The 17,790-nt window shown below is 39.9% G+C and overlaps 1 long non-coding RNA gene across 1 annotated transcript; it reads left to right on the top strand.

The window, feature by feature from the left end:
- Positions 1-9,528: 9,528 nt before the first annotated feature.
- Positions 9,529-13,230, top strand: LOC132820207 (uncharacterized). The gene is made up of 2 exons (XR_009645181.1): positions 9,529-9,570; positions 12,633-13,230. It is a non-coding gene; the product is annotated as an uncharacterized LOC132820207 (long non-coding RNA).
- The last annotated feature ends 4,560 nt before the right edge of the window (positions 13,231-17,790 follow it).

Genomic DNA, 17,790 nt, shown 5'->3' on the forward strand with positions numbered 1-17,790 from the left:
TGAAATTGTTCTCGATCCTAGTTCTATATCCTTCTCTGCCAGCAGCCATTCATTCAAATTGCAAGGCTAATTTTCTTAACCTGAGGGCCAATGACCTGCTTCATTTTGTAAAACAAACTAACAGCAGTGGTATTAAACCTGGCATTGTAAAAGAGAATGCAATGTAAATTAGGTTTTGTTTAACTTTATATCTGTCATTTTCTGGTTGTTTGCTGCAAAATAAGACCACATGCAGATTGATATAACCACCCTTGTGATTAGAAACTGAAATGAAATTTGTGGTGCTTTTACGGGTAGATATTGCATGGACTACTGACTCTTTTTTTGCCCTTGCTGTACTGTTTTCTCCTTAACCTGAAGGACATCGCTGCGCATTTACTAACTTCTCTCTACAAACCTGGAATACAGTTCTATTGCTTTTAGCCCCAATAAGCTTTCTTCACACATGCTGTGTGCACTGGCAGACTGTGTATGTTTGTGGGAGGCATCATAGCTTCCTTGTCTGATGTCAACATCTGTGCACTTTGCAGCAGGGTTCACTGGAAAGCAATTGGAAGCGGAAACTTAAGCTCACTTCCCCATAACCACCGCCACCAAATGCCTGTCCCTCCCTCCCCCCAACCACTATCACCAATTACAGCATAGGGCAGTAAGATCAAGTGTAGGACCTTAACCAGTGCCTCGACTGGAATGAATTACCTGAACAGTACTGAGGATTGAACTTGAAACTCTGATCTGTATGGGTCTGGTCTACTCAGGGCAGTGCCGTTACCAACAAAGGCATTGAAGTGGGGGGGGGTGGGGGGGGGGGGGTGGTGGCATGCTTCTTGCTTGTCTTAGATCTGGCTTTAAGATGTGGAATTGTTTCCTGGCTAATTGCACGTGCACTTCTGTCATCACTTGCGTACAATTACGGCAGCATGTGTTTCCAATTTTAATTTACACAAGGAACCAGCTCTTCCTTTCCTAATCTTCACTTGTAACAACATGCAGATCAGTGTAAATTCATTTTGAGCATATGTAAGTGCAGTAATCCTTTTTATGAAGGTTAATTTTTATTCATGCAATACTCGAGATCAAAGCTTCTGCGTTTTGTTGAGACATTTATCTGCAGTAATTTAAAACCTGTGCTTTTGTTTGATTTGTAATTCATTAAAGTGAGGCACAAATTGCCTGGAATATTAGACTAAATAATGTTTTATCAACTATAAACTGACGTTTAAAAAGCAGCTTTGTTTTACTCAGCATAATTTACATGGTCTGCAATATTGTGAAGTCCAGTTTACTCCAGAATGTCGCTCTAACCTCATGGCTTGACTTGGCTTTAATCAATTGTTGCTAGTGGGTTTGTCATTCAGCCTGTAGGTGATTCTGCAATTGAAATCCATGAGGAAATGCTGTTTTGAAGCTAACTGGAGAACATTTGAAATTGTACCTGAGAAAACGTTGAATAAAACTTTTCAATTAATGAAATATTTTCAACTTTGCTATCCACCAATCATTTCAATTGGAAAGAACAAACTTCTGTAAATCTTGCTGATAACTAGAAGATAGCAAACCAATGTTCCATTAATATGTTTGCGCAGAAATGGAGAGCTCTTGCCCCTGCCCCCATGTCCTAGAGTTACAGATGAGGCCAAAATTTCTCCCACTGTTTTGCTTAGGTATTTCCAGCAATACTGGATAGCATTTAACTATTGTATGTATAATTGTTTTTGTAGAGAAATTCCAGACTCTCATTATTTCTGATTTCTGCTTCAAATATTTATTCAGTTGATTGTTCCTCCTCATTTTTAAAAAGAATGTCAATTCTCTTTATCCCAATTGCTCTTATTTCCATATTCCCAGTAATTTTCATCGCGAAGAAATTTCTGTCAACTCTTTTTAAATTGCCGACCTTTCTCATCCTTAGAAGGAGGGAAATCGTCTTTCGCTTGTCATCCAGTTTTTAAAAAAAACTCAAAACAGATCTCAAGTCTCCCTTTCACTGAAAGTAATCCCAGCCTCTCTCCATTTCTGTTGTTTTCCATCTGTGGCACCATCCTGAATAATCCTGTGTGGAGTCCAATGCTTTTCATTTTACTTTCTGCAATGGATGTCCAAAACTGCACCACTTACTGGTGGCTTAACCATTGTACTGTGGAAATTTAAACTCATCTCCTTGCTCTTGACACTGTACCCTTATTCACTAAGTTAAAAATGCTTTGAAAGGACAAAGTTGCTTGTTCATTGTGCCTTTCATGACTGCACAATATGCCAAAGTGCTTTATAGACAAAATAGTAGTTTTGATGTGTTGCCGCTATACAGCTGTCAACTTACTGCAAAGTCTCACAAACATCATCTTGATAATTTCTAACAGGTTATAAGATAATCAAGATTGATTGATAGATATTGGGTAGGAGACTGATGGAACAGCCCCTCTGCTCCTCTTAGAAGTGCAGTCAAGGCCTCTGATGTCCCTTCTGGAGCAGTTATCATGGAGTTGTCATCTTGGATTGTGTAATCAAGTCCTTGGAGTCCATTGTGAACCTACAACTGTCTGATGCAAGCAATAGTGCTGTAGCTGTCAAGATTGAGAGATGTTACACCAATGGCACATGCTGTTAACTGGTCCAGTAGCTTCAAGCGAGGACTAGTAAAGTGGTTAAAGTTAAAGAAATAGATCTTGCTGTGTATGATGCAATGAACTTTATAATGACTGCATCTTACAGTCTGCCCTGCCAACAGCATGCATTGAATATTAAAATTCATATTCTACCCAGTAGATAAAAGGTAAATGCTCCAGAGTTAAGTTTAAGTACTTGTTCACTAACTGCTGCCAATCAATATCTCTGGCTCCAAAAATTAATTTATTGCCAGTGATCTTAAAACCAATTTGAAAATGTAACTTGTTTTTCTCATTCCAGTCTTCCTTTCTTTCATTTTACTCTTTCTGTACCATATTTGACATTAAATCCACGAGTTTAAATTCACTCTTTGCAGTCCTTTGCTGTTGATTTCACGAGAATGCAGTTACTTGCCCTACTTAATCAGCTAATTGGCCATGAACAAGTCCATCTAACCCAGCAGTAAATATCCAACCAGAGCAAAATCCAAGCCAATAGGTGAATGAGCACACTTGCTGCAACAAGCTGAGAGCTGAGTGAAATGTATTCATTGTTGCAGCTTTCTGTTGAAACTTCCACTTGCAAGGTAGTAGGTTAAGCCAATTCTGATCAATTTAAGTTTGCGTAAGCCAGGCTTGCAGTGATAGTTGCAAACTTTCACCTCAATAGTTTGGAAGGTGAAAGATACTGAACCTACTCTGTGGGCCAGACCTTTTGATGTTTGCTGTTGAATTTGGGAAATTATAATTGAGCAAGTTTGGAAAATATTTAGGATTAATATTGTCTTATTGAGCTGGAGTTGCGATGCTAAATTTTACTTTACTGAATTGGTTTGTCATTTACTGTACAGTCACAGGAAAAGGTTCCAATTTTATCTGATCTATGCAGCAGGTTTTTCTAAGGAAGATAGATTTTAATGAGAGAGGGTGACTGTATATCAGTAATCTAAGCCTAGGTGTCCAATAACATCAAAAACCACAAAAACAAATCCGTAACCTGAAATTGTTACTGCCCTAAAATAGATGGCTGGTTCTATTTACATGGTCATAGAGATGTACAGCATAGAAACAGAACCTTCGGTCCCACCTGTCCATGCCGACCAGATATCCCAACCCAATCTAGTCCCACCTGCCAGCACCCGGCCCATTATCCCTCTCATGTAGATATCTATGTATGGAGTTTGGTTGAATTTATATAGAAGCCTTAATTTGAGGTTTGTGCACGGTCGATAAAACTATACATTAATTGCCCACATGTCAGCATATCTTTAATGTTGTTGAAGATTGGACAAGCCTGTATTTATTGTGGTAATGTTGTTAGATTTAAAGATAGATCTCTAAAGAATATGGTTAAATAGGAAATTCTGTAAGTTTGCACAACCTTGCAAATCAATCCATGAACAACTTAAATGTTAAGAGTAGAAGTGTTCAGGTACCAGACTTGTATTTTTTTTTAGTGTGTAGTACTCAAAAAAAAATTGTTTTGAAGTCAAAATTATTTTGAAATTGGACTACTAAATTAATTCTGAATACATTTTGTCTCTGGTTTATGGCTCTACTTCTCAGTCCCTTTCTGCCCCCAACCCCCAAACCACCACCACTATATTGGATAGTTTATGACATCTTGAGACAATTGTTCATCAATGTCAACACAATCCCAGACCCAAGTGCATTTTTTTTGGAGGTTCCTGTTTGTGTGAACAGTAGGTACTGATAGGTTGGCAATAAATAAAGCCTTTCATTCCAATGGAAGACATGATCCACATCCTGAGGCTACAGATTAAATGACATTTATAATCTTTGTGCTGTAGCTCTCCTTAAGAATATGTTCACCAGATGGCTAGAAGAAGCAGTTTTTCTGCTCCTGGCAGTTTCTGATATGTATTACTTCATTTTTCAAAGATTCAAACTACATCAAAAACAAATGCAAAGCCTTTTTGAACATCTGATGCAAAATTCCCTTAAACATTTATTTCAAGCCTTGAATATATATATTTAGCAGCCTGAACATTGCATTTCATAACACTGTCAATACATTACTACACAAAGTCTGCATACTTGCATCTTGTATGTTTTATTCTTAAAAGTTATAGTTTGATAGAAATTTACAAATTACAACATGGAATCGCTTAAAAGGTAGGTTTTGCTTTGCTTAGCTATTTAGATGGAAATGAGCCAATTAACCTGTTGAAGCCTGTAACAATATTCCTTCACCACATGTTGCGCTCCCATTGAAGAATCTTAAACTTTGTTTTTCAGCATTATAAATTTACACGGTTTCGTTTCAAAACTCCAAATTCCATTATTATTAGGCAATTGTGAAATCTTTCCAAACATCACATTTCCTTTTGACTGTGGACTCCTTAAGCTGTTGAATATGATGTGGACAAGAGTGGGAGTTTTGATGGTGTAAACATCATGCTGACGCTCAAGCAGTTTGTAAACCTTATCTGAACCCACAGATAAGTTGGCGAAAAGGTGTAACCTTATTCTATAAAACGTATACTTTGTTCAGTATGAAAGGACAATGTAATTTATGTGCTCACAGTCTTGCTTTCACTGATGGTTCTCTGACTACAAACTTAGAACACTGTCATTCAGTGAGCATTGGAAGGATACCGTCAAGCTTTCAGGTTATAAATTTTACTTTTCATGTAACAACTGTCTTTAAGGCAAAAATTAATGTTAGTCTTGAAAGAGTAGGCTATGACAAAAGTAGTGAATTGATGTTAAGAAACATAATTTAAGTGTGATAAAACATTTAGGTAAAGTCCTGAATGCCTGTGGGAAGCCAGTTGATAGAAGACTAAGTTAGAGTTTGAGATTGAACATTAATGGTCCATCATTAAGATCTTCACTGGGAGTACTGAATTCACCCAATTTTTCCTCCTTATCTTCGATCATGTATGGCCAGAAACATTGTCCTGCAGCAGTAAAAAAACTAGTATAAGTAAAACTCTTCAGCTATATGTTATAGCAAATAACAATTAGAGACTTGAAATGTATGATAAATTTCAGGAGTCAAATCTCTAAGCTTAGAGGGAGAGAACAAAGGTGCAACATTTTGTGGTTGTGTACAATCCTGTGTTTTTGTTTGGAGGGATTGATTATCGTTGAGCAAATATCTTGGTGATTAAAGGTCAGGATAAAAGTTCTTTCTGTAAATGAGAAAGACATTGAAAAATGTTGCCTATATTTAACTCCAGCTTTGTGTTTTGAGCTCTGAATGTGAAATTAAGGAACACCCACACAGAGGAGGCCTTGCATGGATTTTGTTCACATCTTTTACACTTCTATAACATCCTGTATGGCAAGTAGCAGCACCTTTTAGCAGCTGATTTCAAAAGCTATCCCTTGTTTTGACTGTGGTAAAATTGAACTTTGAGACTGACGCCAGAATTGTAAAGTTAGAGGAGAGTGAATTCAGTGAATCATCATCTGGAAGTATGTAGGTGGCTGGCCAGGGTGAAAGGATGCCCAAGGTGATATCACACACTAGTTCTACTGCAGAGAATCCAGATGCTATGCTCAATACCTCAGGCTACTGAGGAAATCTGATAGGACACAACATAAAATGGCAGCGCTCTGTGCCAGCAAGTTTGATAGTTAGAGGAACCTAATCTTTGGCTTCACAAAGAGCATGGAGACTGGGTTGTTCAACACAGTTCATCTCCATGATCTGATGGGTCTTACAACTTCCCTGGCAACTCTCATTGATGCCATCAAGCCTCAAGTGCTGTCTTGCATTTTTGGATCAGTGCTGAGGAAAGCTCCCAGAATGTTACACCATTTCTGCACTCTTTCTAAACTTGCTGAGGTACTGACCTCAGATTGGACTTGACTCCACAGGAGATGCATTTGTTGCCTCTGACAGGTTGTCCATTTCTCACCACCTACCCAATACTCCAGATTGGCACTCTCCAATGCCCTGTGCAGCAAAAGCATAATTTCTCCACTGTTGGATTTATTTTCCTTGCTCAATGAATATTAGTTTTTAACTAGTTTTCCTAATTGCTTGCTGTACCTGCATATTAACATTTAGTGCACAAGAACATTCAGAGCTCTACAATCACTTGCCACACAGATAATATGCTTTTTTTTAATTCTCTCTGCCACAGTTAAGAAAAGTAATATAGTTAATTGTGAGAAGGATTTGTTGTTGGGGTCATTCATCTCAGCCACAGATGGTCAATGCAGAATCGTGTCCCAGGACCAACCATTTTAGGTGCTTCATCAATATCTTTCTCCAAGGAGTAGGGGAGCACATTTTTTTTTCAGACTATAGACCGAAAATGTGAAAATGCAGCTTGAAGAAACAAGTGAAGCTAACTGATGTGTATGAAGTGATTTTTTTTTGGGACATTGAGTCCAAACAAATTGCCACCATTTGTGATAGTTTCAGGAGAGCTCAGCAGAGCAGCAACAACCCTCTGGTCAGGTTGTAGTTTAACAGAGACTTTTTTTTGAAAGGAGTGAAACCAAGCAAAGCATGTTGACCTCCATAAGCTGGGTCCGCCTATCGTTCTCTCCCCTTTCCCTGTAAAGTTGCTATCTCCAGTCTTCAGTTATAAGAGAAAGAAACACATTTAGAGATGCAGAAAAAGCATAATTCTAAAAACCAAAGGCAACAAGACCTTGGGTCCAGCTAAGTGGTCAGTGAACTAAAGATTTACTCGATATTATTCACAATGTAATGATCATTGTCAAAGGATCAAAAAGGTGATGTAATCAACTTTTTAGTTTGATTACTTGAACTGGTAATTTGGAACTATATTATTTTGACTATTGTTTTTTGTTGTGTGGGGTGGGAGTGAGGGGTGAGTATTAAAAGTGATAAAAAATTAAAACATAATATATTAGAATTCCTGTTCCATTGCTGTTCTTGTTAAAGCTGAGAATGTTACAATAAACAGATTTTTTTTGTTGTTGTTACTGAAGAAACTTGGTGTGGTTTGGTTTTCTGCTGAATGTGTCTGTCAGTCAGAGGTAAATTGTGATTTTTTTTCAAAAAAAAGTTGCTTTAAAACTTCACATTTTTGGCGACACCAGGAATAATAGGCCTTGATTTTCATGTGAGTTGTGACAAACGTCCAGGAGAATGTGTGCGATGATCAGCAGCCATGTTCAGCATCAGCATCCTTTACTCCTCTTTAGTCCTGAAACAGTTTTTGCAGCAATATCCAGGCTTAGGCTGATAAGGGGCAAGGAACGTTTGTGTCACAGATGGGTGAGTCAATGGCCAGCTCCAACAGGAGAATCTAAATACCACTGAAAATGTGTTGCTGGAAAAGCGCAGCAGGTCAGGCAGCATCCAAGGAGCAAGAGAGTCGACGTTTCAGGCATGAGCCCTTCTTCAGGAATTGCTGAACTCCTTGACTGCTGCCTGACCTGCTGTGCTTTTCCAGCAACACATTTTCAGCTCTGATCTCCAGCATCTGCAGTCCTCACTTTCTCCTAGAAGAATCTTAACACTACCCCTTGATGTTCAATGGCACTACCATCTATGAGTGTTCCTCCTATCAGCATTTTGCTAGTTACCATTGACCAGAAACACAACTTCGAGTAAAAAATGAGGTCTGCAGATGCTGGAGAACACAGTTGAAAATGTGTTGCTAGTTAAAGCACAGCAGGTCAGGCAGCATCCAAGGAATAGGAAATTCGACGTTTCGGGCATAAACCCTTCATCCTGATGAAGGGCTTATGCCCGAAACGTCGAATTTCCTATTCCTTGGATGCTGCCTGACCTGCTGTGCTTTAATCAGCAACACATTTTCAACAGAAACACAACTTGACTAGCTATGGAAATATTATGCAGGACAGAGGCTGGGAATTTTGCAGCAACTGTCTCACCTTCCCAACTCTTTAAACGCTGTCTACCATATAAAAGAAACAAGTCAGGAGCATGGGGAATACTTGCCTGACATGCGCAGTTCCAGTAACCAACAAAAAGCTCAACACCAACCTGGATAAAATAGCCCATTTGATTGGTGCTCCATCCAACACATTTAACGTTCACATTGCAACACCAATGCTCAGAGGTACCATTTACCACTGCTACAGCTCACCCAGGTTCTTTTGACAACACCTTCCAAACCCATACCCACTATCATCTGACAAACAAGGGCATCGGGTACATGGGACCACCAGCATCTTCAAGACACACATCATTCTGACTTGGAACTACACTAATATTCCTTTACTGTCACTGGGTCAAAAAACCCTGATCTCCCTCTTGTCACTACTGTGGTTTTCCCTACACTACTCAGATAGCTGCAGCTCAGAAAGGGGCTTCTCACCAACTCCTCCTCGAGGACAATTAGGCCAGAGAGAAAATGTTGTTTTGATCTAGAAATGCCCACATCACTTGAATGAATAAAATAAAAAATCTGGAAGCAGGCATTCCTGTGAGGAATAGTTGGAAATATTTGGCTAGTATCCACTAGAGTTTAGAAAAATAAGAAATGACTTGATTGAAATGTATAAAACCCAAAGAGGTGTTGACCGGGTGGCTGTAGAGAGGATGTTTCCTTTTGTGGGAGTATTTAGAATTAGGGGCTATTCAAGAAGGCAGCCAATGTAATTTAAGATCGCTCCCACCCAAGTTATATTCTCTTCCATTGAGCAGAAGTTACAAATGCGTAAATACCTGTACCAACAGATTCAAGAACAGCATCTCCCCCGTTGTTATTAGACGTCTGAACGCGTCTCTCAAATTTTAAAGTTAATATTGATCTCTTTATGCACCTTCTCTGCAGCCGTAACATTGAATTCATCACTCTGTTCTATTACCGTAATGCACTTTGTGTGGTATGTTCTGCCTGTACTGCATGCAAAACAAAATGTTTCACTGTAACTAGGTACATGCACAAATAATAAATGAAATCAAATCTGTCATTTAAAAGATGAATTTTTTCTTTGTCAGAGTGGCCATGAGTCTTTGGAACTCTTTCCCACAAAAGACAGTGTAAGTAGAGTCTTTAAATATTTTTAAGTGAGAGATAAATAAGTTCTTGTTAAATCTAGAGTGAAAGATGACCATATAGGTGGACAAAATCACCAGTTTCCTCATTTCCCCTCCCCCCACCTTATCACAGATCCAACCTTCCAGCTCAGCACTCATGACCTGTCCCATCTGTCCGCTCCACCCTCCCATCCTACCAATCACCTTTACCCCCATCTCCATCCACCTATTGCACTCTCAGCTACCTTCCCCCCAGCCCCACCCACCCCTCCCATTTATCTCTCCACCCCCTCAGCTCCCAGCCTCATTCCTGATGAAAGGTTCCTGCCTGAAACGTCGATTTTCCTGCTCTTTGGATGCTGCCTGACCTGCTGTGCTTTTCCAGCAACAAAGTCTCCAGTATCTGCAGTCCTCACTTTTGCAAAATTAAAAATCACAACACCAGGTTTGGTCCAACAGGTTTATTTGGAAGCACTAACTTTCGGAGTGTTGCTCCTTCATCAGGTGGTTGTGGAGTATAATATCATAAGACACAAAATTTATAGCAAAAGTTGACAGGGTGATGTAACTGAAATTACATATTGAAAAAACCTGGATTGTTTGTTAGATTCCCTTTCTTTCATATGTAAGTCACAGAACTTTTTTAAAGTTACATTCTCAAGTGAACTTTAAATATAGATGTCATGTCATCCAAGATAATGCAATTAAGGTGTGAGGTGTCCTGTGTGAGACTCTGTGCCACCATGTTCAGACTGAGTTTAATCTAAAAAATGAATTTACAGAATCTTACATGGATTCAAGCAGTTTTTGAGTAAAATAAAATGTAATTCTGCAAGTGCAAATTCACCCCACAAACTTATGTGTATGTGTGCTTGTGGGTGTTTGTGTTTGGGGGAGGGGAAGGGTGGTTAACGAATGTCTGTGAGAGTGTGTGTGTGTGTATAAAGGGGTATAGGTCTGTGAGAGGGTGCATGTGAGTGTAGGATTGTATGTGTGAGCATATGAGAGAGAGCTTGTGTATAAAAGGTCTGCACGTGTGTGTCTGTAAGAGTGTCTGTGTCTGTGTGTGCACACAGCTGTCTTGTGTATGTGTGTCTGTGTTGTGTAGTGCGGTTACCTGTAATGTGACATGAACCCAAGATATCAGTTGAGGCCATTCCATGGGTACCGAACTTAGCTATCAGCTTTCTAGATTAGATTACTTAGTGTGGAAACAGGCCCTTCGGCCCAACAAGTCCAACCAACCCGCTGAAGCGCAACCCACCCAGACCCATTCCCCTACATTTACCCCTTCACCTAACACTATGGGCAATTTAGCAAGGCCAATTCACCTAACCTGCGCATTTTGGACTGTGGGAGGAAACCGGAGCGCCCCAATGCAGTCACAGGGAGAATGTGCAAATTCCACACAGAGTCACCTGAGGTGGGAATTGAACCCGGGTTCCTGGCGCTGTGAGGCAACTGTGCCAACATGCTGCCTGGTTTGCTTGGCCAATTTGCGTTGCTGCCTGTCCTGAATTCCGCCTTGGAGGATAGTCACCTGAAGGTCCAAGGTTGAATGTCCTGGACCACTGAAGTATTCACAGACTTATACCCCTTTCCACTCACACTCTCACACATGCACACACTCTCTCACAGGTATTCATATCCCCCATCCCACACACAAACACATATAAGCTTGTGGGGTAAATTTGCACTTGCAGAATTACATTTTTATTTTGCTCAAAAACTGCATGAATCCACGTAAGACTCTGTAAGTCTGTTTTTTAGATTAGAATCAATCTGAACATTGTGGCACAGTCTCACCCAGGGACCTCACACCTTAAATGCACTATTTGGGCTGACATGACACCAATTGTTAAAGTTCACTTGAGACTGTTTCTTTAAAAAAACGTTCTGCGATTTGCATTGAAAGAACAGAAACCAAAATGTCATTCTAAAAGATGAGAGACTTAACAAACAATATATAATTTCTTTTTCAATATATAATTTCAGTTACATCACACATCTTATGATCTGATAATCCACAACCACCTGATGAAGGAGCAGCACTCCCAAGCTAGTGCTTCCAAATAAACCTGTTGGGCTATAACCTGGTGTTGTGTGATTTTTAACTTTGTACACCTCAGTCCAACACCGGCATCTCCAAATCATACATAGGTGGGAATATGAAATAATCAAATCAGCTATGATCTTACTGAATGGCGAAAAAGGAATAGAATGACAAACACTCCTCTTAATCCACATATTTGTATGCTTTTGCTTGGAAAGTAAGAATAGAAATGCAGAGTATTAGGTACAAACCTTTTTAAACAATAGCATAGAGCCCTGGAGAAACACAGAGTTTCGATGAAGGGTCAATGGACTTGAAAAGTTAACTCTGTTTGTCTCTGACCAAATGCAGCCAGATGGGTTCGTTTCTTCAGCACTTCCTGTTTTTGTTTCCGACCTCCAGCATCCAGAGTTCTTTGTGTTTATTATTTTTTTAATTATGGAATTTGAGAGAGACTTGGGTGAACTCACTCAAGGAACTTGGAAAGTTAGCATTCACATATAGAACCTCAGGAAGGCAAATTGCATGTTGGCCTTTTTACAAGCAGCTTAGAAAGCAAGAATAACAAAGTCTAGCAGCAATTGCAGAGGGCTTTAACGAGAGCACACTTGGAGCACTTATTTTTAAATGATTTATTTAGCATGGAAGCTATGTAGCAAAGGCTAGATTTACTCGGGATGGATGGGTTTGCTATGCTAAGAAAATGAGTACATTGGGATTATAATTTTTGATTTTAGGTAAAGAAGAGATTATCTAATTGAAACATAGGAAGTTTTAAAGTGTGGACACTCTGAAGTTTTTCCCTTGGTTGAGAAATCCAGAGTACAGGGGCATATTCTGAGGATAAGGGTCAATATTCAGGATTGAGATGATGAGATTTTCTTTCAAATGGTTGTGAATCTTTGATCTTGATTAACCTTTGGGGTGCTGTCAGTGTTCCATCACAGAGTGTCCTGCAGACTGAGATAAATGGTCCTGCAGATTGAGATAAATGGTACTTTGCTCTCTCAAGGAATCAAGGTGCTTGTGAAGCTGACAGGAAATCCTCCGTGATCATCTTGAAGAAGGGAGCAGGAAGGAGGGACCTATTGTCTACTCCTCTCTTACATGAGCTGATACAACAAGAGCTCACAAACTGAAAAGTTAATCTGTCCAGGAGAAATTTGAAGATGCTAATCTATCATATGAATCTGAAAAATCATGAAGTGGTCAAGAGATACTGAGGCCTCATCTGAAGACTAAAGACCTGACCATTCAGAAAAGTTTGAAATGTGTGTTGTGATTGTAAAAAATTGGATATAAAGATTGTGATTTAATTGATATTGAGATTCTACCAGGCCAATTGCCACCTTTCATTAATGCTCACACTGACCAGACAGTGGGACTCATTATATCGCCAGAGTTTTGGATCATGTGTATTTGCAAATGAATATGTTGGTTTGAAGTTGAGAATGCAGACAAGTTGATGTGTTGGTGTTGATTCATTTATTTATTTGCTATTCACACACCAAGTTAGAAGTCATGGTCATGGTCATTCCAGCTGATCTGTCTTGTTTGTATTCCGTCCTGACTGTTAATGAAAAAGTAAAATGCCTGTGCTTCAAGCTTCACATTTATAGTTCATGTCAGCCATTATCTTTTAAAGGACATTTTAACGAGCTATGCCAAATGTTTATGGAAAAACAACACCCCTCTTTTGACACACACAAAGCCAAGTGCATCAGAGTAATGAAGTGTAAATATGTTCTATTTACTTGATACATGCACCAACCCTGTGTGACAGTTAGATCGAAAATTCAGATACCAGTTGTCAAAATATAAAGATGAAGCTGCAGGGTGACCTTTCAATAGTTATTCAGTGGTTGACAAATTACCATTTGACAAGAAGTTCCTTATTGGCATGAATGGCTTTAAAGGAATGGTAGGAATGACAGTTAAGAAACATTAATATATTGTGTTGATACTAAAAACAGTTCAGTAATTTAAAGTAATCCAGCCATATATGTGCTGGTCAGTCATGCAGGAAAGGATTAACCAGTGACTCATCTCAACGCTGTGTGGAAATCTTGTTGTGGACAAATACTTTATTTTTAATCTTTATCATTGTGTTTCAAAATTAAGTTATTACCTTTGGAATGCCCTGAAAAATGAGATGAGATGGTATAAATTATTCATTATTTCCTTTCCCTCCTCCTTTCCTCTCTTTCTCTCTCTCCTATTCTTCCTTTCCTCTTCCTGTCCTCCCTCTATCCCTAGTTTGTTCCCTTCCTTCTTTCATGTTCTCCCTTCTGCTTTAGATTGGATGTAAACCCTGTATACACACCAAGGTAGCTTTGCCTTCTTAACAAGCCAGTCATGGAAACATATTTTTATTCAGGATGGTTACAGAGCTGGGGAAAGATTTGGTGCAATTAAGCCTTTTTGTTACATAATCATAGCTCCATCTGACAATCGTTCCTGGAAATAATACCTAATAACCAAAGCAACATTTTTTTAAGCACCGTACTGGAAAAGGCTTAAGTAATTGTGCCAGATTAATGAATAACTTTGAAAGAATCTGTAAAGGCAAACATAAACATATAAGGTAAACTAACTACTGCTGCTTCACAGACAAAAATATACAGTAGTTTATCAAGTGAAATGAAATGCAATATTGAAAGACACCAGCAATTGTTCCCTATCCCTTATTGCCCATGAATGGTGTGATTTGCTCAGCCATTGCAGAGAAAAGTTTAGAGTCAACCAAATTGTTGTGGATGTAAAATCATAAACAGGCCTGACCTGATAAGGATGGCAGATCTCCTTCCATAATTCACATGAGTGAACCAGATGTTTATTATATTGACAATAAATGTTAATTCGAGCTTTCAATTCCAGATCTTATTATTACTGCTGAAAAAGAGAGAGAGGTTATGGAAGCTTTTCATCTTTCATTCTTCAGGATCAATCTGCAGGCATATCAGTTTTGAGGAAACACCAATATAGAAACTATGTGAGAGGACAGTGCTGATTGATTGACAATGGACTGCAGATTCTCACAGTTGGACTACATTTGCTGGATGATCGTCAGTGTGCAAAGAACTGCACTGACAACAAATTTAGAACTGTTGAACAGACATATAGCACACTTGCATGTAGTGGAATAGGGCTGTGTTCTTCACAGATATAAAGGACATGTACATGCAATGACCCTTTATCAAACCAACAAAACAGGTGACTGTCAGACATTGGTTCATTTCTCAGTGCAAGTTTGAAAATGGAGCCGGAGGTAGATAGGATAGTGAAGAAGACCTTTGGTACACTTGCCTTTATTAGTCAGAGCATTGAGTATAGGAGTTAGGAGGTCATGTTGTAGCTGGACAGGGAATTGATTAGGCGTACAATTCTGGTCTCCCTCCTATCAGAAGGATGTTGTGAAACTTGAAAGGGGTTCAAAAAGATTTACAAGGATGTTGCCAGGGTTGGAGGGTTTGAACTATAGGGAGAGACTGAATAGACTGGGGCTATTTTCCGTGTCACACCAGAGGCTAAGGGGTGCTGTTATGGATGTTTATAAAATCATAAGAGATTTGGATAGGGTGAATAGACAAAGTATTTTTCCAGGGTGGGGGAGTCCAGAACTAGAGGGTATAGATTTAGAGTGAGAGGAGAAAGATATAAAAGGGAACTAAGGGGCAACATTTTAATGCAGAGAGTGGTTTGTGTATGAAATGAGCTGCCAGAGAAAGTGATGGATGCTGGTACAATTACAACCTTTAAAAGGCACCTGGATGGATATATGAATAGGAAGGGTTTAGAGGGATATGGGCCAAATAGGACTGAATCAAATTAGGATCTGGTTGACATGGACGAGTTGAACTAAAGGATCTGTTTCCATGCTGTACAACTCTATGACTTCATAACAAAATATGTGTTTTTTCAGCATTATTCAAGTCCTACCCTATTAAGGAACTATTTGTATGAGCTGAATTTATTTCCATCATCTGCTATGGTCATATTTTAGCCACAATATTGTTGAGTGATATGTAAATAGCAGATACCCTGGATTTCTCTTTGTTTATTATAATGCAACAAAACATGCAGTTCCCAGCTCCTTGGGTTTTTCTTGTAAGCCCTGTATGAATGGTCCTGGGCAGGAGACATAACCTTCAATGAGGTAGTTGTCAGTGGACAGGCCAGGTCTTAACATTTGCTCAAAAAGTATGTCCATTCTATGCATAGAATTGCCAGCAGTGGAGAAATATAACTCTGATAGTGTTGTTTTTGCCTCAAATTGTTCCATTAACTTGAGCTCATCCAGAACTCTGCTCATCATATCCTAACACAAGGCCATGCCAATTTACCCACCCTAACTTGTATTGCCATCCTACACTGGCTCCCATTTCTAAATGCATCAGTTGTAAAATTCTTATCCTTGTACAAACCTTCCGTAGCTTCACAAAATCCTATTAGTGTAACGTTCTCTGAGAGCTCTGCATTCCTCTAACTCTCACCTCTGCCACATCTCCATCTCTGTCTTTCCTTCATCTCATCATTGGCTACCTGACCTTCATCTGGGCCCCAAACTTTGGAATTCCCTTCCTAAAGTACACTGCATCTTCACATCTTGCGCTTTGCTTAAAACTATCCTCTTTGACAAAGCATTTGGTCACTTGTCCTAATGTGTTCTTCTGTGTTCCTGCATTGTCACAAGTCATTGCATTTACATGGCTGTTTCAAATTTGTTTCTGGCCAATGGCAGTGTGTTAATAGTGTTTGGGATGGGGGAGGGAGTTACAGTGATTGTAATGCTGTTGAATGTCAAAGTGGGATGTTTAGTTGTACTTATGTTGCTGTTTTGAATGAAAGATGATTTTGAAGAAGTCTATGTCCAAAACGCTAAGTCACTGAAATTTTAAAATATACACACCAACTAGCTCTGCAGCAGCTACAATTATTGCATGAGAAACTATTATGCTCTAAATAATGCAACTATCAATACTTACCTTTCAGAGACATCTCCTACAGAAGTCAACATTACTGTTAATATTATTGCTACACTTAAACCTTTACTAGTAGGAATCCTTCAACTTTTGCCATGGTTTGCCAGAGTTTACTGCTCGAGACATAGCAGACAGACAGCGATCAATTGGCTCCCTGATTTCCAGAAAGAGAATAAGAGGTTCTGCTGGCTGCAGGGAGCTGATGTGGGATTGCCCAATGCCATCCAGGTTAAAGCAGACCCAGCCATCTCCAGGAATACCCAACGCTGTCGGAAGATGGTCAATGACATTCTCTGTTTCGCCAGTGTAAGTGCCACCATCTTCAATCCGTCACCTCACCCCCTCACTCCATCTCTGCTACCATACCCACCTGCTGCCAAGACTCATGCTCTACCACTGTCTGTAATACCTGCAATGTCTTCCCTACTCACTCTTGCCCGCCCTAACCCATTAGCAATGCATGCCCTCTGCACTGCTTCCTCTTCCACATGGGACACTCGCCCACTCCCAGCTCACAATGAAAGAGTCAGGATAGCTGATCATTGGGCTCCTCATGTCTAATGAGGAGAGCATCTTGATTTTGACTACCGCGAGCAGCGCCTGGACTGATAGTGCAGCAGGCCTTGACTCACTGTGAAGGAAAATCTGGGTGAAGGCTATACTCTTCACTCGATTGAGGTCTGTTGACAGCTACATCAAGATTCCTGACGTTGTGTCTGTGCTAAGTAGCATGACAATAGTAAGAGCCCAGTATCTCTGTATGAGGGGGCAAAGCAAAAAAAGGAACTGCAGTCCAAAGATGTGCGGGTCAGATTAGATTAGATTATTTACAGTGTGGAAACAGGCCCTTCGGCCCAACAAGTCCACACTGACCCGCCGAAGCACAACCCACCCATACCCCTACATTTACCCCTTACCTAACTCTACGGGCAATTTAGCATGGCCAATTCACCTGACCCGCACATCTTTGGACTGTGGGAGGAAACCGGAGCACCCGGAGGAAACCCACGCAGACACAGGGAGAACGTGCAAACTCCACACAGTCAGTCGCCTGAGTCGGGAATTGAACCCGGGTCTCAGGCACTGTGAGGCAGCAGTGCTAACCACTGTGCCACCGTGCCGCCCATAATGAATTGGCCATGCTAAATTGCCTGTAGTGTTAGGTAAGGGGTAAATGTAGGGTTATGG

This window comes from Hemiscyllium ocellatum, chromosome 11 (genome assembly GCF_020745735.1).
Source record: "Hemiscyllium ocellatum isolate sHemOce1 chromosome 11, sHemOce1.pat.X.cur, whole genome shotgun sequence".
In the NCBI taxonomy this organism is placed as follows: domain Eukaryota; kingdom Metazoa; phylum Chordata; class Chondrichthyes; order Orectolobiformes; family Hemiscylliidae; genus Hemiscyllium; species Hemiscyllium ocellatum.